The following is a 21129-nucleotide window of genomic DNA, read 5'->3' on the forward strand; positions in this document are numbered from 1 at the left end:
CGAGTTGTACCAGGTACAGGAGATAGCCATGGAGATGTCAAAGAGCCGACTCGGCAGCCGCCCAGGAGCCCGCGACTGCTTGGCCGAGTTGTTCTTCTGGCGCCGCCGGGCGCTCTTCACCGTGTTGAACAGGTGCTCGTCCTCCTCGTGGATCTTGTCAGTGAAGTCGTCCAGACGCGATCTCGCCTTGCTGCGCCCACGCCCGCCGTTCAGGAGCAGGCGGGCCGGACGTGGCCCGCTTATCGCCCGCCGCCCTCGCCCGGCAAGCCCATCCACCGGAGATACGGTGCATCAGCTTCACCTTTTCGGACCTCCTACCGCAGAGCCTTCTTAGCCACCTCGAGGGTCGATGACCGTAGCTTCGCCCATGCCTTCCATTGATGATGGCGTCGGTGAAGCGTCCCTCCGATACCCTGGTGGCGGCACCGCCAAAGAAGCCGGCGGCTCCTCGAGGTGGATTCGCTGGCGCTCCCGTCGAGAGGGTAGAATTAAGCTCATATCCAAGGCTGGTCTGTAATCTTTCAAAGCTGGAAGGCAAGGAAAGAAAAAGAGGTGAACAAGCAGCCTACTGGACCAGGCTTCGGTTGTACCGTACTGTCACAAATATTACACCCATGCGTACTCCAACTCACTAGGGTGAGTATCATTTTAACATTATTATCTTACTATCACAAATATACAAAAAAGGTTTAGTAAAGTACACGCGTCCGGAGTGCGATATAAAAGAAACCTCTAGATTAGGTTTTTATTTCGGCAGTCCTTTGTCAAGCCAGTAATTGTTGTACAAAGTATTCTTTTTCTTACTCCTCTAGGAGCACAACTGTTTTCTCTTACACTAGATAGCTTCCAAACTGAATTTCAAATTTCACTTGAATGGCTCTTCTTTAGATAGTCCTTCTCTCTGGATATCAGGATCTCATGTGAGAGCTCAGTTTGGAAATTCAGTTTGGAAACTATCTAGTGTAAGAGAAAACAGTTGTGCTCCTAGAGGAGTAAGAAAAAGAATACTTTGTACAACAATTACTGGCTTGACAAAGGACTGCCGAAATAAAAATCTAATCTAGAGGGTTTATAGCTTTCTACCAATGATGTGCATATAAACGTATATTTGTGATAGTAGACAATGTTAAAATGATACTCACCTAGTGGTCTTAATGGAATTAATATTCAGTACACCTGTTGTACACCTGCCTTGATTATTTCGGTTGTACTGTGGCAAATGGCCCATGTGGAAAGGGCTTCAGTGCTTTCCACCAGTGCAAGAATACCACAGACTCCGTCATCTGCGGATCCAGCCATCGTTGGGTAACACAAAGAGACCTCCCCTGCTAGCCTCTGGCTAAGTGGAACGTTACTGGGCCCCTCCAATCCCACGGAAGGGCACGGTTCCCACTCACGCTATGCTCAACTCACTGCATGGACAAGGGCGAGGGGGGACTGCTGCTTCCTGAAAATTGGTGCTCCGTAATGGCTTGGCAAAACGAAACCAAAGATTCGGGACTGGCGTCTTTTGTGCCCACCTCTCGACAGAGTGCCCCTTTCTAGTCAAAAATGGTTGGCAAATGGAACATGGTGTGGACCCATCTTACTGTCAACACTGACCTTTTCACCCTTCAGTAGTGAGCAGCAGTGGCGTAAGAGGTTAAGAGCTTGTGTATCTAATCTGGAGGAACCAGGTTTGATTCTCCGCTCTGCCGCCTGAGCTGTGGAGGCTTATCTGGGGAATTCAGATTAGCCTGTGCACTCCCACACATGCCAGCCGGGTGACCTTGGGCTAGTCACAGCTTCTTGGAGCTCTCTCAGCCCCACCTACCTCACAGGGTGTTTGTTGTGAGGGGGGAAGGGCAAGGAGATTGTCAGCCCCTTTGAGTCTCCTGCAGGAGAGAAAGGGGGGATATAAATCCAAGCTCGCTGCTTCTTCTTCAGAGGGAAAGTGTTACCCACTGGCTAAACCCGGAAAAGAGGATTCTCCGTGCAAACAGAATAATAGGCGACGGCCACCTCCGCTTCCTGCTGGCAACTAGTGGCACTCTCTTCGTGGCTCACTGGTTCCGTTTAATCTCAGGAAATACCCAGTTTTGCTGCCAGTGCTTGGCGCAAATGCCAACCATTGTGGCGGCCCCCGGGTAGTCCCAATCCCGTCTCCCAAATTTGGGAAGGAGGACAATTAAGACAGGCTGCGAAGAACTGAAGCCACAAAGGATGCGATTGTGTTTGAGGCCACACAACTGGCTTAGTGTGAAGTAGCCTCTGCTGAGCACGTGAACAGGTTAACAGTAGTAAACTCAGGTTTACTACAGGTTTATCAAACCAAAACAGGGAAAAGCATGGAGCAAACGCAAAGATTTAGAGTGAAACAGAGGACGGACTGCTGTAGCTCAGGAAGGAAGCCTTGAGGGAGTTAAACTGGACAGAAGAACATCAGAAGAGCCCTGCAGGACCAGAGCAGCGGTCTCTCCAGTCCAGCATCCTCTCTCACACAGTGGCCAACCCGTTCCCTTGGAGGTCCATCGACAGGACACAGAGGATTGGTCAGAGCTCACCTGGAATATTACGTACAGTTCTGGGCACCACAACTCAAGAAGGGCATTGACAAGCTGGAACGGGTCCAGAGGAGGGCAACCAAAATGACCAAAGATCTGGAATCCATGCCCTACGAGGAGAGTCTTGGGGAGCTATGGTGGAGTCTCCTCCTTTGGAGGTTTTTTAAGAGAGGCTGGATGGCCATCTGTCAGGAGTGCTTGGATTGTGTGCTCCTGCATGGCAGGTGGATTGGACTTGATGGCCCTTGGGGTCTCTTCCAACTCTGTGATTCTATGACTTGCAGAGGCAGGTCCAAGACAGAGAAGGGGACAGAAGGAATCAAAGACCAACCTCTGGACTGAAGCACCAAGGCAAAGTTTCCTACATGCCCACCCCCGCCCCCAGGGGTCAGGAGGCCTAATTTATTCCTTATTCCTTTCTGCTATATAGGGCCCCTTAACATCACCGGGACCCACCATCCCCCCCCCCCTCTCTGGGAGGGTTTAGGTTTTAAGTAAGGGTTTCGTGGCATGCCTGTATTAAGAAATAACTGCTGTTTTAAATGGGATTTTATAGTGATGGAGCGTAGATGTTAATTATAATTTTGATTCGCTCCTCTAGCTAATATACTATGATGTTTTATGTATGATGTTTTATGTTGTACACCGCCCAGAGCCCCTTTGGGATGGAGCGGTATATTAAGTTAGTTAGTTAGTTAGTTAGTTAGTTAGTTAGTTAGTTAGTTAGTTAGTTAAATAATAATAATAATAATAATAATAATACGAAGAAGAAGAAGAAGAAGAAGAAGAAGAAGAAGAAGAAGAAGAAGAAGAAGAAGAAGAAGAAGAAGAAGAAGAAGAAGAAATCTTGAAAAACATCTAAAAGCCTAAACTTGGACAGAACATCTGTCCACCTGCTGCAGAAAGCAGCACTTCTAGGAACTGCACATATTCTACGCAAATACCTCTAATATCCTAGGTCCTTGGGAAGGACTCGATATTCAGAGATGAATTCCAGACACTTGTGCTGTGTTCTTATGTGTATAATAATAATAATAGAGCCCCCCGTCCCAGGTTCTCTCGCAATGCAGTGGGAGACACAGGAGAAGGACCACAGCGGTCACATGTCCCACTAGCTTGCGGACGGCAGAAGCCAGCTTACACAGAGAAGTCGAGAGAAGGTGAGGGCAGCCACAATTAGCAGCTGGCAAACGAGCCAAACCAGTCTTTCAAGACCGTCCTGAATCGCCCACTTGTAAACGTGAAACAGTGGTGCATAGCGGCTGAGTTCCTAACCTTCTCTCGAGGGAAATTAAGCATCCACAGTTCTCTGTCTTCAGTTAAAGGGCGACACGAGAGATTTATAGCCGGTGGAACTACCTGCATGGGGTCTGCAACTAGATACTCACCTGCAACTAGATACTCACCTGAAGTAAAGTCCTGTTGAGCTGCTTACTGTGGGAGCCGGGCGCTCGGAGGCTGAGCAGATTTGCCTCTTTCGTCACAGGCGTCTGGGAAGCCCGGCTCGCCCGGATCGGCACAAGCACCAAGAGGGCTGGGGGATAATTAGGAGTCAGCCTTCGAGAAGGGAATGTCTCAGGGGCAGGGAGGGCCTGCGGCTCAGCGGGAGAGCCTCCACATGGCCTGCACGAAGTCCTGAGCTCAGCCCCCAACATTTCTAGTTATAAAGAACCAACAAGTAGGTGATGCGAAAGACCTCTGGGTGAGAGTCTGGAGAGAGCAGCTGCCTGTAAATGCTGACCATTGATTGAGATCAACAAGGTTCTCACCGGTCCCCGAGAGTAGGTTATTAATTATTTGTGTGGGCCGAGAGGGGGTTACTAATGGGTGATTTTGCCCCGTGGTTTTTACTTAGTTACGCCCCTCCTCTCAGCAGTAGCGCGCAGAACTGGAAGCAGTCTAGCAGGAGGGGCACCCGGCGTCGCGTGGCAGCCTGCGCCTCGCGTACCTTAGTTTTACCGCTTGGACACTGGCCGCCTTGGCGCTGCGTCTGCACACAGCCCGCCCAGGAATGCCCCCCTTGGGAATGCCACATTACGCCCGTGCGTGCCCGTCCTGCCCCAGTAGCCTACGCCACGGATTTAGTCTACCACCACCACTGTTACTAAAATTTTGGATCCCACCCGCAAATGCGGCCACCTACCTGTAGCAGGGGGCTCACCTGTGTCCCATGCGCCGCATGCCCCAGCCCACGAGGGGGGTCACCAGGTGACCAAACAGCATGCGCCCCAGCTGCACACCCCCAAGCCCCGCCCCCCCTCTCCATTCAGGCCGGCTTTGGGAAGCACGGAGGCCAGGGGGCTTGCCCCCTCACCAACATGGCATCCGTTAAAATATCTAAACACGGCTATCACGTCACCTCTTCACCTTCTCTTCACCAAACTAAACATCCCCAGCTCCCCAAGTCTCTCCTCGTAGAGCGTGGATTCCAGACCTTTGACCATTTTGGTCACCCTCCTCTGGACCCGTTCCAGCTTGTCCATGTCCTTCTTCAACTGCGGTGCCCAGAACTGTACCCAATATTCCAGGTGAGTTCCAAACGGCAACTAAATGATCAAGAGCAGGGGTCTTCAAACTATGGCCCTCCAGATGTTCAAAGACTACAATTCCCACGAGCCCTACCACTTGGCCATGCTGGCAGGGGCTGATGGGAATTGTAGTCCACGAACATCTGGAGGGCCTGGTGAACCTTGATCAAGCTGGATTAAAAAGGCCCTTCAGGAGGAGTCAAGTTCTGTCCCCTACGGCGGGCCACCCAGACACCACCGGCAGAACGCAAGCGAGGGCCACGGCCAGCATCCGTCTCTTGGGGTACGCTGCCTCCTCACGGGAAAGTGTCATTCAGCAGCCCAGGCTAAAGTCACGTCATCCTTTCACAGACACACCACCACACTGGCAAGCGCCAGCATGCACCTGCCATCTCACCACATCCCACAACCACAATCAAGTCAGCGACAAATCACACAGAGCTGTCACACACCAGCACGTGCCGCAAGTGGAGAAAATGCAGGCTGTTAAGCAGTAGTCCTCCTCAGCAAGTTTTGCCTCTTATGGAGAAGAGTTTGAATTTATACTCCCCATTTCTTTCTCTTCTGTAAGGAGACTCCAGGTGGCCGACAAGCTCCTTTCCCTTCCTCTCCCCACAACAGACACCATTGGGGGGCAGGTGGGGCCGAGAGAGTTCTGAGAGAACTGTGACTGGCCCAAGAAGAAGAGGAGGGGGAGTTTGGATTTATGCCCCCCTTTCTCTCCTGTAAGGAGACTCCAGGTGGCTGACAAGCTCCTTTCCCTTCCTCTCCCCACAACAGACACCATTGGGGGGCAGGTGGGGCTGAGAGAGTTCTGAGAGAACTGTGACTAGCCCAAGAAGAAGAGGAGGGGGAGTTTGGATTTATGCCCCCCTTTCTCTCCTATAAGGAGACTCCAGGTGGCCGACAAGCTCCTTTCCCTTCCTCTCCCCACAACAGACACCTTGTGAGGCCGGTGGGGCCGAGAGAGTTCAGAGAGAACTGTGACTAGACCAAGAAGAAGAGGAGGGGGAGTTTGGATTAATACCCCCCCTTTCTCTCCTGTAAGGAGAATCCAGGTGGCCGACAAGCTCCTTTCCCTTCCTCTCCCCACAACAGACACCTTTCATTCATTTGATAACCCTTTCCCTTGTGGGTTCACGGGGGCATAAAATCTTGGTTAATAACAAACCAGCGAAACGTTTTATCTAAATTCCAGCACCATAAACTCGATAAGGGATAAACAATGAAGATCAGATCTAACTTACACGCCTTCAGATCCACATTCGATAAGGGATCAACAGTTAAAATCAGACCACAGCCACATAGCCCAGAAAACCCATCACAACCAATTAAAATCAGATCTGATATACATAAGGGGAAGGGGTATAAATCAGATTATATATAAGGGGGGGGGAATGAGGGGGGAGGGAGGCAGGAAGGACAGGGAGGGAAAGAAGAAGATTAGAAGAAAAAGAATTTGGATCCTAGCTGGAAGTATATTATTTAAAAAACTGTAATGCCTAAGTTAGAATGAGTTGTTTTTAAATGGATAGATTTTTTCATGTAAATAACTTTATGTAAAAACTTATATGTAACAATTTCTGTTAATCCTGCAACAACTGAAATTCAAATTGTCAATGGAAGGGAACGGGCGAAGCAACAGGACGACATCCCTCACCCTCCTCCTTCAGCGAACCGTTTTACCCAGAGTGGGCCACCACAGCAAAGGCCCTGCCCCAAACTGCCAGCCCGGGCAGCGGAGCACACCCAAAGCAGAGCCCCCCTTGAACGAAGAGCCCCAGGCAATGCGAAGGGCTGGCAGAAAGTGGTGGCAAAGGCCCCTTCCGCACATGAAAAATAATGCGTTTTCAAACCACTTTCACAACTGTTTGCAAGTGGATTTTCCGCACAGCTTCAAAGAGCACTGAAAGCAGTGCTATTCCGCACAGCTTCAAAGAGCACTGAAAGCAGTTTGAAAGTGCATTATTCTGCATGTGCGGAATGAGCCAGGCAGCCGATCTGGCGCAGAGCTGCCAAGGGGAAAGGAACAGACATCTAATAAGGAAAAGAGCCTTTGCCAAGGGAGTCCGGTTAAGCTCTGCCCCTGGAGGCACAGCTGAGCAAGGGCGGCACCAGTTGTTGTTATGTTGTTGCTTCAAGCACGCGAGGAGACTTGTTTCGTTAAAGCAGCCGGCAGCCAAGTCTAATCTGCGTCCCGCTGCCGGGCATTCACAGGGGCAAGGGTGTGTCGAGACTTGCTCCCACGCGATCTTGCCACGCCTCCGGGGGAGGCCACGAGGGGGCGGCATCAAAAACCCCTTCGCTTGGGGCGCAAAGTATAATGGCGGCTCGCTGCTGCGTGGTGTCGTGGTTAAGAGCAGGTGGACTCTGATCTGGAGAACCGAGTTCGATTCCCCACTCCTCTACCTGAGTGGCGGAGGCTTATCTGGTGAACCAGATGTGTTTCTGCACTCCTACGTTCCTGCTGGGTGACCTTGGGCTAGTCACAGTTCTCTTTCGGGACTCTGTCGGCCCCACCTGCCTCACAAGGTGTCAGTTGTGGGGAGAGGAGGGGATAGGCGTTTGTAGGCAGTGGTGGGATCCAAAAATTTTAGTAACAGGTTCCCATGGTGGTGGGATTCAAACAGTGGCGTAGCGCCAATGGGGCTGGGCGGGGCACGACAGGGGCGTGGCTGGGCATTCCGGGGGCAGGGCATTAATAATTTCTCTGTTACTGTAAAAAAACTCTTACTGTAAAAAAAAGTTTCCTAATTTCCAGCTGGTATCTTTCTGTCCATAATTTAAACTCATTATAGCAAGTCCTATCGTCCGCTGCCAACAGAAACAACTACTTCTCCTCTAATTGACTGCCTGTCAAATACTTAATACTTTCAAATACTTAATTTTGTTTCTAGAAATCAAAAGGAGACTTTCCTCAAACAAGGAACTTGACCATATATTCTAAAACACGTTTTTAAAACAGCCCAACAGGGAGAATGATCCCGTTTTCTACCTTCGCTAACCGGCCACAGAGGAAACGACGGGACTTTATGGTTTTTGGACCTAATGGAATTTCTAACGGAAAAGCGGACCCAATTAGTGACCCCCTCTCGGCACACACAAATAATTAGTAGCCCACTCTCGGGAATTGGCGAGAACCTGCTGGATCCCACCTCTGCTTGTAGGCCACCTTGAGTCTCCTCACAGGAGAGAAGGGGGGGGGGGCATAAATCCAAACTCCTCCTCTTCTTCCTTGCACCTGCCTACACTGGTTATCTCATCCCTCGGCCTTGGCAAGCTGTGTATCCTGCAAATGGTTTCACTTTGGGGAGGTTTGCGGGGGAGGGAACTTGCAGGGAAATACAGCTGCCGGTTTGGTTGGGAATTCTCAGATCCAGCAACGGCAGGCATGTGTATTATTCGCAACTCTCAATCAATAAACAGATTATGCTAACACTCAAATCTGGATTACTGGGGAGGTCGGAAGAAGAAAAGGACAAAGAAGAAGAATTTGGATTTATATCCCCCCTTTCTCTCCTGCAGGAGACTGAAAGGGGCTTACAACCTCCTTGCCCTTCCCCCCTCACAACAAACACCCTGTGAGGTGGGTGGGGCTGAGAGAGTTCAGAGAGAACTGTGACTAGCCCAAGGTCACCCAGCTGGCGTGCGTGGGAGTGCACAGGCTAATCTGAATTCCCCAGATAAGCCTCCACAGCTCAGGCGGCAGAGCTGGGAATCAAACCCGGTTCCTCCAGATTAGATACCCAAAGAGGAGGAGGAAGAAGAGGAGGAAGAAGAAGAGGAGGAGGAAGAGGAAGAAGAGGAATTTGGTTTACAAGCTCCTTTCCCTTCCTCTCCCCACAACAGAAACCTTGTGAGGCAGGTGGGGCTGAGAGAGTTCAGAGAGAACTGTGACTAGCCCAGGGTCACCCAGCAGGAATGTAGGAGTGCAGGAACAGATCCGGTTCACCAGATAAGCCCCTGCCACTCAGGTGGAGGAGTAGGGAAACAAACCCTGTTCTCTAGATTAGAATCCACCTGCTCTTAACCACTACAGCACGCTGGCACGACAGGGTGTCAGAAGCAGACAGTGCGGCTTTTTAACCATCCTGCTGGCACAAGATCACCCAGGACTTTCAACCCTGAAAAGGCTCAGGCCTGATCTCTGTGTGTCTCTAAACAGGCCTCTGGAGCAGCAGTGGCGCAGGAGGTTAAGAGCTCGTGTATCTAATCTGGAGGAACCGGGTTTGATTCCCAGCTCTGCCGCCTGAGCTGTGGAGGCTTATCTGGGGAATTCAGATTAGCCTGCGCACTCCCACACACGCCAGCTGGGTGACCTTGGGCTAGTCACAGCTTCTCGGAGCTCTCTCAGCCCCACCCACCTCGCAGGGTGTTTGTTGCGAGGGGGGAAGGGCAAGGAGATTGTCAGCCCCTTTGAGTCTCCTGCAGGAGAGAAAGGGGGGATATAAATCCAAACTCTTCCTCTTCTTCTTCTCTTGTTCCTGCAAGTTGCCATTGACTGGGGAGAAAACGGCAGAGGAAGAAGGAGGCGGTTTTAAGACCCAGAGGAGAGGACAAGTAGCCCGGGTCTGACAGGTGAGGAAGCAGCATCCGCCCAAGAGGTAGCCAAGAGCACCAGAGGGCGCTGCAGAAGGGGACCGGTGTATCACCTACCTGTTGCGTTCCCATCCAACCGGGCACTCTGCCCCTGCTCAGACACACGTCCACAAAGTCAGCCGAGTTCGCCATCTCGGGAGATGCCGACTGAGAGAAGTTCCCGGAGGGGATTCTGCAGAGCTGCGGAGAGGAGGAGGAGAACGAGGATCAGCGTCAACCCCCTGATTGAATGACAAACAGTCAATGGCAATGACAGAATATGGGAGATATCTGAAAGGAATGTGGCGCACGTGTGCTCAGGACTCCATCTGCGGTTCAACATTCGAAGGCCTGCTAACTATTCTGCATTGGTCAGACCTCACCTGGAATATGGTGTACAGTTCTGGAGCACACTTGCCAGTTCAGGAGAAGGATATTGGCGATATGGTCAGCAGGGTCCCAGAGGAGAGACTAACCAAACACAAAATGGTTAAAAGGTCTGGACTCCATGCCCTACGAGGAGAGACTTGGGGAGCTGGGGAGGTTTAGTTGGGTGAAGAGAAGGCGAAGAGGTGACATGATAGCCACGTTTAGATATTGGAAGGGATGTCATGTTGGGGAGGGAGCAAGCTTGTTTTCTGCTGCTCCAGAGACTAGGACCAGGAGTCATGGGTTCAAGATGAAGGAAAAGAGATTCCACCTAAACATAAGGGGGAAATTCCTGACCGTCAGGGCTGTTCAACAGTGGAATGGACTACCTCAGAGTGTGGTGGAGTCTCCTTCTTTGGAGGTTTTGAAAGAGAGGCTGGATGGCCATCTGTCAGAAATGCTTTATTTTTATTTATTTTATTTTTCAAACTTATACACCGCCCAATCCCCGAAGGGCTCTGGGCGGTGAACAACATAAAATTCAATACAAATAAACATAAAATCAAATACAATAATCTCTCAATAATCTAAATTAAAATGCAGCAATTAATATGTAACAATGCCCGTTAAAATCCTTCTTAAACCCTCCCAAGAGGAGAGAAGAAAGGGTGGGTTCTGTAGATGATAATGAACCCAAATTTCCATGGGGGGCACTTTCAGCGGCTGGACACTCCAAAAGCCCAGCGGAACAACTCCGTCTTACAGGCCCTGCGGAAATCACCAAGATCCTGCAGGGCCCGGACCGCTGGAGGAAGAGTGTTCCACCAGGCAGGGGCCAGGGCTGTAAAGGTCCTGGCCCGAGTGGAGGCCAGCCGCATCATTGAGGGGCCAGGAACTACCAGTAAATTGGCCTCTGCTGAGCGCAGAGGTCTAGTGGGGACACATGGGGTAACGCGGTCCCGAAGGTATGAGGGTGTGTTCCTGCACTGCAGGGGGTTGGATTTGATGGCGCTTGGGGGTCTCTTCCAATTCCATGAATCTACGATTCAATCCCCACCCCTGCCTCTGGAAGAGGAAGGAAGGAAAACGCACACTGTGCCAAGTTTCACCGTGAGACCTCTGCTGAAGGCAGATGTTGCGTATTTGGACTTGGCACGACACTTAAGTTTGAACAGAGCCAGACCCCCCCACCCCCGCCCCTTTCGGTGGTTGGGAAGGGGAGACAGGAAAGATACAAAGCACAGTGTGATGCAACATCTGTCTCGAGCAGAGATCTCACGGTGAAATTGGGTACGTCCATCTGCGTCACCCTCCTCGGTTCAAAGACCATCTCAACAGCTGCGCAGAGAAGGGGAGAAAGAGGAAGGGTGGAAACTAGATCGCAGCACAACATCTGGATCCAGGAGGCCTTTGATGTGCTGTTTACTCGGTTGCAAAGGTGCAGCCAGCGCCACAAAATGCTCCGGGAGCTTCCAAAAAGAGAAGCTCGCTTTGCTTCCGGCCAGCAAGCAAGTCTGCTTCGCCCCGGCTTCGCAAAGCGGGAAGGTGTAATTAGCAGGTCTCCTAAGGCAGTGATGGAAACTCTGAAAAAGCCAGACGGAGGAAATCATATTCAACAAAACCAACTCCTGGTGGGGGGAAAAAAACCTGTCGGGAAAAGTATTGAGTAGATGAAGAGAAGAGGAAGAGTTTGGATTTATCTAATATACGTGGACTGGATGAAAGAAGCTCAAGTCAATGAAGAAATATGGGAGAAGATATCCACTATATCCACTAACCTGGATAGCTTTAAAAGAAATATGGGAGAAGATATCCACTTTAAAATATGGGAGAAGATATCCAGCTTTAAAAGAAATATGGGAGAAGATATCCACTATATCCACTAACCTGGATAGCTTGAAAAGGGGCTTGGACAGATTTATGGAGGAGAAGTCGATCTATGGCTACCAATCTTGATCCTCTTTGATCTGAGGTTGGAAATGCCTTAACAGACCAGGTGATCGGGAGCAACAGCCGCAGAAGGCCATTGCTTTCACTTCCTGCATGTGAGCTCCCAAAGGCACCTGGTGGGCCACTGCGAGTAGCAGAGAGCTGGACTAGATGGACTCTGGTCTGATCCAGCTGGCTTGTTCTTATGTTCTTAAGAGGCTACAGAGAATGAACTTACTGCTGTTTGTGTGACAAAACTATGAAGAAGAAGAAATGGGGGGAGGGAGAAAAGGGGGGGGGAAGTATTGTTTGAAAATGTATGAAGAAGGAAACTACTATAAACTGTAAAATTCAAATGATACAATAATTTTTTTTTTAAAGAGTTTGGATTTATCCTATTTTCCAACCGTAAGGAGACTCAAAGGGGCTTACAAGCTCCTTTCCGTTTCCCGACATCAGACACCTTGTGAGGCAGGTGGGGCTAAGAGATCGGGGAGAACTGTGACTGGCCCAATGTCACCCAGTAGGCTTCATGTGGAGGAGAGGGGAAACGATTGTGGTTCACCCACTGGGTTACACACCATAAGAACATAAGAACAAGCCAGCTGGATCAGACCAGAGTCCATCTAGTCCAGCTCTCTGCTACTCGCAGTGGCCCACCAGGTGCCTTTGGGAGCTCACATGCAGGAGGTGAAAGCAATGGCCTTCTGTGGCTGTTGCTCCCGAGCACCTGGACTGCTCAGGCATTTGCCATCTCAGATCAAGGAGGATCAAGATTGGTAGCCATAAATCGACTTCTCCTCCATAAATCTGTCCAAGCCCCTTTTGAAGCTATCCAGGTGAGTGGCCATCACCACCTCCTGTTGGCAGCAGATTCCAAACACCCATCACACGTTGCGTGAAGAAGTGTTTCCTTTTATGAGTCCTAATTCTTCCCCCCAGCATTTTCAGCGGATGCCCCCTGGTTCTAGTATTGTGAGAAAGAGAGAAAAATGTCTCTCTGTCAACATTTTCTACCCCAGGCACAATTTTATAGACTTCAGTCATATCCCCCCTCAGACTTCTCCAGTAACCAGTAACCAATAATAAACCTTATGGCAATAATAAACCTTACGGCAACCACGCAAGATTTTTTGAGGCAAAAATTGGGAGTGTTGTGGGGGTTCTGGGCTGTATGGCGGTGTTCCAGTAACATTTTCTCCTGACGTTTCGCCTGCATCTGTGGCAGGCGCCTTCACAACACTCCAGTGATTCCGGCCGTGCAAGTCTTTGACTACACAAGGCAAAAAGTTGTTCAAAGGTGGTTTGTCATCATCTGAGTTGCAAACCCCACACTCCATTGGTGGTCTCCCCTCCAAATAGTAACCAGGGACAATCCTGCTTAGCTTCCAGGCTAGCCTGGGCCACCCAGTTCAGGGCCAGTCACATACCCTATCCTGTACTGTCTCAAGCCACCAAACATGTGGCTATTTACAAGCTGTTTACCATCAGGACGAACGCTTGCAGCACGAGAACAAGTGACTATTTACCTAGATGGCATCTTCCCAACAGCTAAGATAATAAATGCAGTCGTTGTCCCCAAAACACGCTTCTAACGCTGCAAAACAAAACTGACCCGAATTCACCCGTTCCACCTTAACTCCAGGTCCCACAAGACACTGTGAAAGATGCTGACACCTTCCTTATGAGGAGAGGCTGCAGCGTTTGGGACTCTGTAGTTTGGGACTCTTTAGTTTGGAGAGGAGACGTCTGAGGGGGGATATGATTGAAGTCTATAAAATTATGCATGGGGTAGAAAATGTGGACAGAGAGAAATTTTCCTCTCTTTCTCACAATACTAGAACCAGGGGGCATCCATTGAAAATGCTGGGGGGGGGGGGAATTAGGACTAATAAAAGGAAACACTTCTTCACACAGCGTGTGATGGGTGTTTGGAATATGCTGCCACAGGAGGTGGTGATGGCCACTCACCTGGATAGCTTTAAAAGTGGCTTGGACAGATTGATGGAGGAGAAGTCGATCTATGGCTACCAATCTTGATCCGAGATTGCAAATGCCTTAGCAAACCAGGTGCATGGGGGCAGAAGCAGAAGGCCATTGCTTTCACCTCCTGCATGTGAGCTCCCAAAGGCACCTGGTGGGCCCTTGCGAGTAGCAGAGAGCTGGACTAATGGACTCTGGTCTAGAACAGGCAACAAGGAGGAACTGCATAATTTGGCGGGGCGAGGGGGCAGTTTCCCAATGGAATAGTAAGGGAAGCAGGAACAGGGGACAGAAACTACCGCAAAGACCTAAATTCTAACAGAGAAGGAATGCGAATCCAAATGGGGAATTTAGTTAAGATCCTAGGGCAGTGGGTAGAGACAATGGAAGGCTCACGATGATAAGTATTAGTCCTGGGGCAATAAATGGGACCTGTGCCAGAGGGGAAGGCTCTTATCGACCACATTTTTATCTCACTCTTCCTTTAAAGGGCAGCGTGCCTCACCCTGCATTCCACACCTGTGAGGTATGACCAGGTGGGGGACCATGACTGGTCTGAGATCACCCAGTCGACTTGGAACAGCCATCTCTTGGGCAGAGGTGGGATCCAGCAGGTTCTCACCAGATCCCGAGAGTGGGTTACTAATTATTTGTGTGTGCCGAGAGGGGGTTACTAATTAGATCCGCTTTTCCGTTAGAAATTCCATTAGGTCCAAAAATCATAAAGTCCTGTTGTTTCCTCTGTGGCTGGTTAGCAAAGGTAGAAAACGGGATAATTCTCCCTGTTGGGCTGTTTTAAAAACATGTTTTAGAGTATATGGTAAAGTTCCTTGTTTAAGGAAAGTCTCCTTTTGATTTCTAGAAACAAAATTAAGTATTTGAAAGTATTACATATTTGACAGGCAGTCAATTAGAGGAGAAGTAGTTGTTTCCGTTGGCAGTAGACGATAGGACTTGCTATAAGGAGTTTAAATTATGGGCAGAAAGATACCAGCTGGAAATTAGGAACTTTTTTTTTACAGTAAGAGTTTTTTACAGTAACAGAGAAATTATTAATGCCCTGCCCCCGGAATGCCTGGCCACGCCCCTGTCGTGCCCCGCCCAGCCCCATTGCCGCTACACCACTGTTTGAATCCCACCACCACCATGGGAACCTGTTACTAGAATTTTTGGATCCCACCACTGCTCTTGGGTCCTACTCTTATCCACGGGCTATGCTGCGGGGAGGGGCCATGGATCAGTGGAAGGGCACTGCCTTTGCATCCACACGGTCCCTGATTCAATTCCCAGCACCTCTGATTTATAGAGCCTCAATCAACAGGCCAGGTAAAAGACCCTTCGGCTGCCAGTCAGAGAAGACTGGGCTGGGCAGATTAGCAGGCTGACTCCGGAGTAAGCAGAACTTTCATGGGCTGACTGTCTGAAGGCAACGGGGAAACAGGGAGGCAACTTGGCATCTGCGTGGCGTAGTGGTTAAAAGCAGGTGCACTCTAATCTGGAGAACCGGGTTTGATTCCCTGCTCTGCCACTTGAGCTGTGGAGGCTTATCCGGGGAACCGGATTAGCTCGTGCATTCCAACACATGCCAGCTGGGTGACCTGGGGCTAGTCACAGTTTTTCGGAGCTCTCTCAGCCCCACCCACCTCACAGGGTGTTTGTTGGGGGGGGGGAGGGAGGAAAGGAGATTGTAAACCACCTGGGGGGGAGGGAGGAAAGGAGATTGTAAACCACCTAGGAGCAGCAGTGGCATAGGAGGTTAAGAGCTAGTGTATCTAATCTGGAGGAACCGGGTTTGATTCCCAGCTCTGCTGCCTGAGCTGTGGAGGCTTATCTGGGGAATTCAGATTAGCCTGTGCACTCCCACACATGCCAGCTGGGTGACCTTGGGCTAGTCACAGCTTCTCGGAGCTCTCTCAACCCCACCTACCTCACAGGGTGTTTGTTGTGAGGGGGGAAGGGCAAGGAGATTGTCAGCCCCTTTGAGTCTCCTGCAGGAGAGAAAGGGAGGATATAAATCCAAACTCTTCTTCTTCTTCTTGAGTCTGCTTGCAGGAGGGAAAAGGGGATATGAGCAACTCTTCTTCAGAATGGAGGCAGATGGTTTCTAAGTCCCAGAAAAGCAGCTTAAACGGGGAGAGCAAGAGAAATAAGGCAACAGCCAGAGCCCAGAGTGGTGTCACGGTTAGAATGTTGAACTAAGCCCTGGGAGGCCCTCTTTCAGATCCCCAGATGTCATGGAAGCGACCTGGGCGACTTTGGCCCAGCCACATACCCTTGGCATAACCTACCTCACAGCAAGATCGTTTCAGAGACTAGCCAGGTTGGTCTGCCCTGCAAGAGTCAGATTCGACTCCCGTGCTACATCAGAGGCCAACAAGCTTTTGGGGGCATAAGCTTTCAAGAAATGTGGAGTTTGTGGTCTTGACCTACTGCATCTGTGCATGGTTCTCCAGTTGCACAGTGGCAGATTGGAAGGCGCTCCAAAGGGTGGTCACTACTGCACAGAGGATTATCGGCTGCCCTCTCCCCTCCTTGGGAGAACTCTATAATTCCCGAAGCCTAAAGAAAGCCCAAAATATTCTGAGGGACCCGTCTCATCCAGCACACTCTCTTTTTGAACTGTGACCATCCGGCAGACGATACAGGTCTATCAAAACTAGGACAAAGAGGCTTAGAGACAGCTTCTACTCTAGAGCTGTGGCGATGCTGAACTCCGGGGCTTCGTGTCGATGTGTTTGGGGCTGTGTAGGGATGGGTGGAGGAAGCGGAAAGTGAGGGTGGGGTATGAGTCTGAAATTGTGTGCATCGAGGAATGCTGCTGTAAATTTCGTTGTGCGTGCACAATGACAATAAAATGGTTATGCTTATTTGCCACCAAAGACTGTAGGGGTGGCCGCAGGCACAAACTGCTTTGAAAGGGGACTAGCCAAATTCATGGAGGTGTGTCAGTGGCTGCAAGCCTCGGGAACGAAAGGGAATCTCTGTGTTAAGAAGCCTGAATCCCAGCACCGGGCGAAGTCCTTCGCCTCTGCGCCCCGTAAATCAGACAGTCAAAAGAACTGGTTGGCCGCTGTTTGAGATGGGATGCTGGCCTAAATGGACCTTTACGGAAGAAGAAGAGTTTGGCTTAATACCCTGCCTTTCTCTCCTGGAAGGAGTCTCAAAACAGATTACAAACTCCTTTCCCTTCCTCTCCCCACTACAGACACCTTGTGAGGTAGGTGGGGCTGAGAGAGTTCTGAGAGAACTGTGACTAGCCCAAGGTTACCGAGTGGAGAAGTGGGGAAACAAACCTGGCTCTCCAGAGTAGAGTCTACCGCTCATGCGGAGGAATTGGGGAATCGAACCCGATTCTCCAGATTAGAGTCCGCTGCTTTGAATCACTACTCCACGCCGGCTCTCATCCTATTGGTCTGATCCAGCAGGAATTTTCTAAACAGCATAAGAATATAAGAGAAGTCACCCCGGGTTCGACCAAGACCCATCAAATCCAACAGCCAGTTCACACACAGAGGCCAACCAAGTGTCCCTAAGTCAGTGACGGCGAACCTATGGCACGGGTGCCAGAGGTAGCACTCAGAGCCCTCCCCCAACACATCTAGGCTGGCCTGGGCTGCTGGGCTCGATTATTAGCATTAAACTTAAGACCCAGTTTTGAGGAAGTAGTGCAGGTAACCCTGTTAAGCGCTGTTAAACCCCACTGATTTTCATGCGAAGCACTAAACCGCGATCCTTTACCTGGGAGTAAGCTCGGTTGCTGGCAATGGGGCTTGTTTCTGATTAAACCCTCCTAGGGTCGTGATTCACCCGTTCGAAGAGTTGCACGGTTGCTTCAAAGCAAAGCCACCAACTACCACCAAGCTTACTCCCGAGTAACGTGTGCCTCCGAGCCAACCGTTTTTTCTAAATGAAAACCTCAGTATTAAGGTTAAATTGCCGTGTTGGCACTTTGCGATAAAGAAGCGGGTTTTGGGTCGCAATTTGGGCACTCGGTCTCGAAAAGGTTCGCCATCACTGGACTAGGTGCTACTGGACTCAAATCTAGTTGGGTTTGCCTCACAGGGTTGTTGTGTGGATACAGCGGAGGAGAGGAGAACAGCGTGCACCACTCTGGGTCTCTGTTGGGAAACAGCAGAAACAAAGCAAACGAAAAGTAATTCCCATTATCTGTCTAAAGCAAGGAAGTGGGGGAGAGCCCATGAAAAGGGGGGGCGAGGGAGGGGGCACAAGGGGTGGGGTGGGGGCCACTGGCAGGTAAAAGGGTGGGGGGAAATACAGGGACTAGATTGCTAAAGGAGAAAGAAAGAAAAAGGGAAAGGGAAAGGAGTCGAGAGGGGATCAGGAACCATTTTTTTATATGGGGGAAGAGTTGCAAGTTTTATATGGGGGAAGAGTTGCAAGTTGCAAGGGCTGGATATTTGTGGGGGGGGTGGGATTTGGGGAGGGGAGGCACAATGGCACAGAGCCCACTCCCCTTGGCCTCCATTTTTCTGCAGGGAAACTGGTCTCTGTTGGGGGAATTCCGGGAGATCTCCAGGCCCCGCCTGGAGGTTGGCATCCCCGAGGGGGGAGAGGTGCCGAGGCGTCGGAAGGGCCTGGGAGGAAATCTCCCAGCAGCCACCGGGGCAACGGGGCGGTGGGGGAGCAGTTGGGGGTCTTGGCGGGGGAGGGAGGACCCCAGGGGTGACCGCGGGAGTGCCTGCGCGCTCGCGCCGCCTTACCTCATCTGCGGCGGCTGGAGGCCCGGGGCGGGTGGGCGGCTGCCCTCTCCCTTCCTCCCCGGCCCGGGCTCGGCTTCTGCCACCGCCTCCGCGTTCCGGTCGCGGCTGCTGCAGGCCCCGGCGTCGGGGCTGCCCTTGGCGCTGCCTGAAGGGGCCTTCCCTCACCGAGGAAACGGAAATAACTACCGAAAAAAATTATCCTCCCCGCAGTGGGGGCCACCCCGACAATTCCTTCCTCCTGCCCAAAGTTGAGAGGATTTTTTTTTCTCCACCCCCTCTTTGAGGAGGCGAAGGACCCCTTTCCCCTTAGAGTTCGCGAAAACCAATGGCGCAAGTTGCGGGGTGTCTATTAAAGTGCCTGCTGTCGGAAAAAAAAGGATGGACGGCTTGGCGGCGTCGGGCGCGCATGCGCGGGTTGTTCTTGTCAGACCTTCCCTTTGTCACGTGGGTGGTGGTGTGGGAGCTGGACCGTCCTAGTCGGCCTACCTGGCAAGGGTGTCGGTCCGGGGGAGGCGAACACTTCCCTCCTGTAGCAGAGGAGACTCCCCAACCTTCCTCCGTAGATTTTTCAGCCTTTTTAAAAATGTATTTTCTTTTAATTTTTGTCTGTGAATATTATTAGTAATAAATAATAGTTTAACAGTGTATTAATAATTTATAGTTATGTAGGCAATGACAAGCCACCTCTGCTCATGTCTTGCTTTGGAAACCCCATGAAGGATTGGCATAAGTCAGTTCCAACCTGATAGCACATTATTATCATTACTATTATTATTATAAATATTTATAAAGATTATTTAAATTTATAAATATTTATAAAGATTATTATATTATTTAAATTTATTATTTAAATAGATTATTTAAATTTATAAATATTTATAAAGATTATTATATTTATACCCTACCTGATACCCAGTCTCTAGGCAGCTTACATAATAAAAATCACATTAAAAGATCACAGAACCATTAAAAAATCACAACAAAGCATCATAAACAATAACAGTAAAAAGGAATAATGAAAACCACATCAAATTAACCCCAAACCCTTGTGGGCTCAGGGCAGTTTCCAACATACAGTAAATACAATAAAATTAAATATATTATTTATTTTTTATTTATTTATTGGTTAGGTTTATATACCGCCCTCCCCCGGAGGGCTCAGGGCGGTGAACAATATGTAAATTAGAGCACATATATCAGATTAAAATCCATTAAATATCAGTTAATACAGGCCCTAAAAAATAAACCCTACCCCAATTAAAATGCAGCATTTAAAAACCAACAATTTATTCTATCCATAAAATGAATCTAGATGGTGGCTAAAAACTCTCGTGCAACAAATGTAAGTTCCTATGATCGTTGTTGTTAGGTTGGTACAGGAGAAAGCCCAGGCAAAAATGAAACCAAGAAATACATTTAAATAAATAAACAGGCCTCTATTTGTCATCTTCTGTGGTTTCATTTCTGCTTCAAAGCCCAGTTTAATGTGGGGGAGGCTTATGCCTGTATAGGACTGCCCTTCATTGTCACAGCCTTAATTGGTTTTATTTTTCTTTATATAGTGCACGTTTGCTCGGAGCTGGATGGCCCAGCCTGACCTCATCAGATCTTGGCTGCCTAGGAAGGGTCAGCCGTCGTGAGCATTGGGATGGGAGACCACCAGTAAATACTGCAGTCATTTATAGTCCAGTGTTTGTTGCGCATTTACTTTTGTTTCTTTCATTTATTATTTAATGGTATTTGGGAGTACATTTACATGACTTTGGAGCCTTTTTTATTATTAGTATCAGTTATTATTTATTTATGCATTGTGTATTTTATTGTGTTCATTATTTTGCTTTGTCAAGAGGCTGTGTGGTATAAGTGGATTGAGGGCTGAAGTCCTTCCTTCCTTCCTTCCTTCCTTCCTTCCTTCCTTCCTTCCTTCCTTCCTTCCTTCCTTCCTTCCTTCCTTCCTTCCTTCCTTCCTTCCTTCCTTCCTTCCTTCCTTCCTTCCTTCCTTCCTTCCTTCCTTCCTTCCTTCCTTCCTTCCCTCCTCCCTCCTCCTCCCTCCTCCTCCCTCCCTCCTCCTCCCTCCCTCCCTTCCTTCTTCCTTCCTTCCCTCCCCTCCCTCCCTCCCCTCCCCCCCCTCCCTCCTTCCCTCCCTCCTTCCTTCCTTCCTTCCTTCCCTCCTTCCCTCCCTCCTTCCTTCCTTCCTTCCTTCCCTCCTTCCCTCCCTCCTTGCTTCCTTCCTTCCTTCCCTCCTTCCTCCCTCCCTCCTTCTCTCCCTCCCTCCCTCCCTCCTTCCCTCCCTCCTTCCTTCCTTCCTTCCTTCCCTCCTTCCCTCCCTCCTTGCTTCCTTCCTTCCTTCCCTCCTCCCTCCCTTCCTTCCTCCCTTCCTCCTCCCTCCCTCCCTCCTCCCTCCCTCCTTCCTCCCTCCCCCCTCCCTCCTTTCCTTCCTTCCTCCCTCCCTCCTTCCTTCCCTCCTTCCTTCCTTCC

At 50.0% G+C, this 21129-nt stretch overlaps 1 long non-coding RNA gene across 1 annotated transcript; it reads right to left on the reverse strand.

Moving 5' to 3' along the window:
- Positions 1–243: 243 nt before the first annotated feature.
- On the reverse strand, positions 244–19009 carry LOC125440792. The gene is made up of 3 exons (XR_007245750.1): positions 18652–19009; positions 9728–9850; positions 244–527 (listed from the first exon to the last, which is right to left on the reverse strand). It is a non-coding gene; the product is annotated as an uncharacterized LOC125440792 (long non-coding RNA).
- Between the last annotated feature and the right edge of the window lie 2120 nt (positions 19010–21129).

Source organism: Sphaerodactylus townsendi, linkage group LG01 (genome assembly GCF_021028975.2).
Source record: "Sphaerodactylus townsendi isolate TG3544 linkage group LG01, MPM_Stown_v2.3, whole genome shotgun sequence".
Taxonomy (NCBI): domain Eukaryota; kingdom Metazoa; phylum Chordata; class Lepidosauria; order Squamata; family Sphaerodactylidae; genus Sphaerodactylus; species Sphaerodactylus townsendi.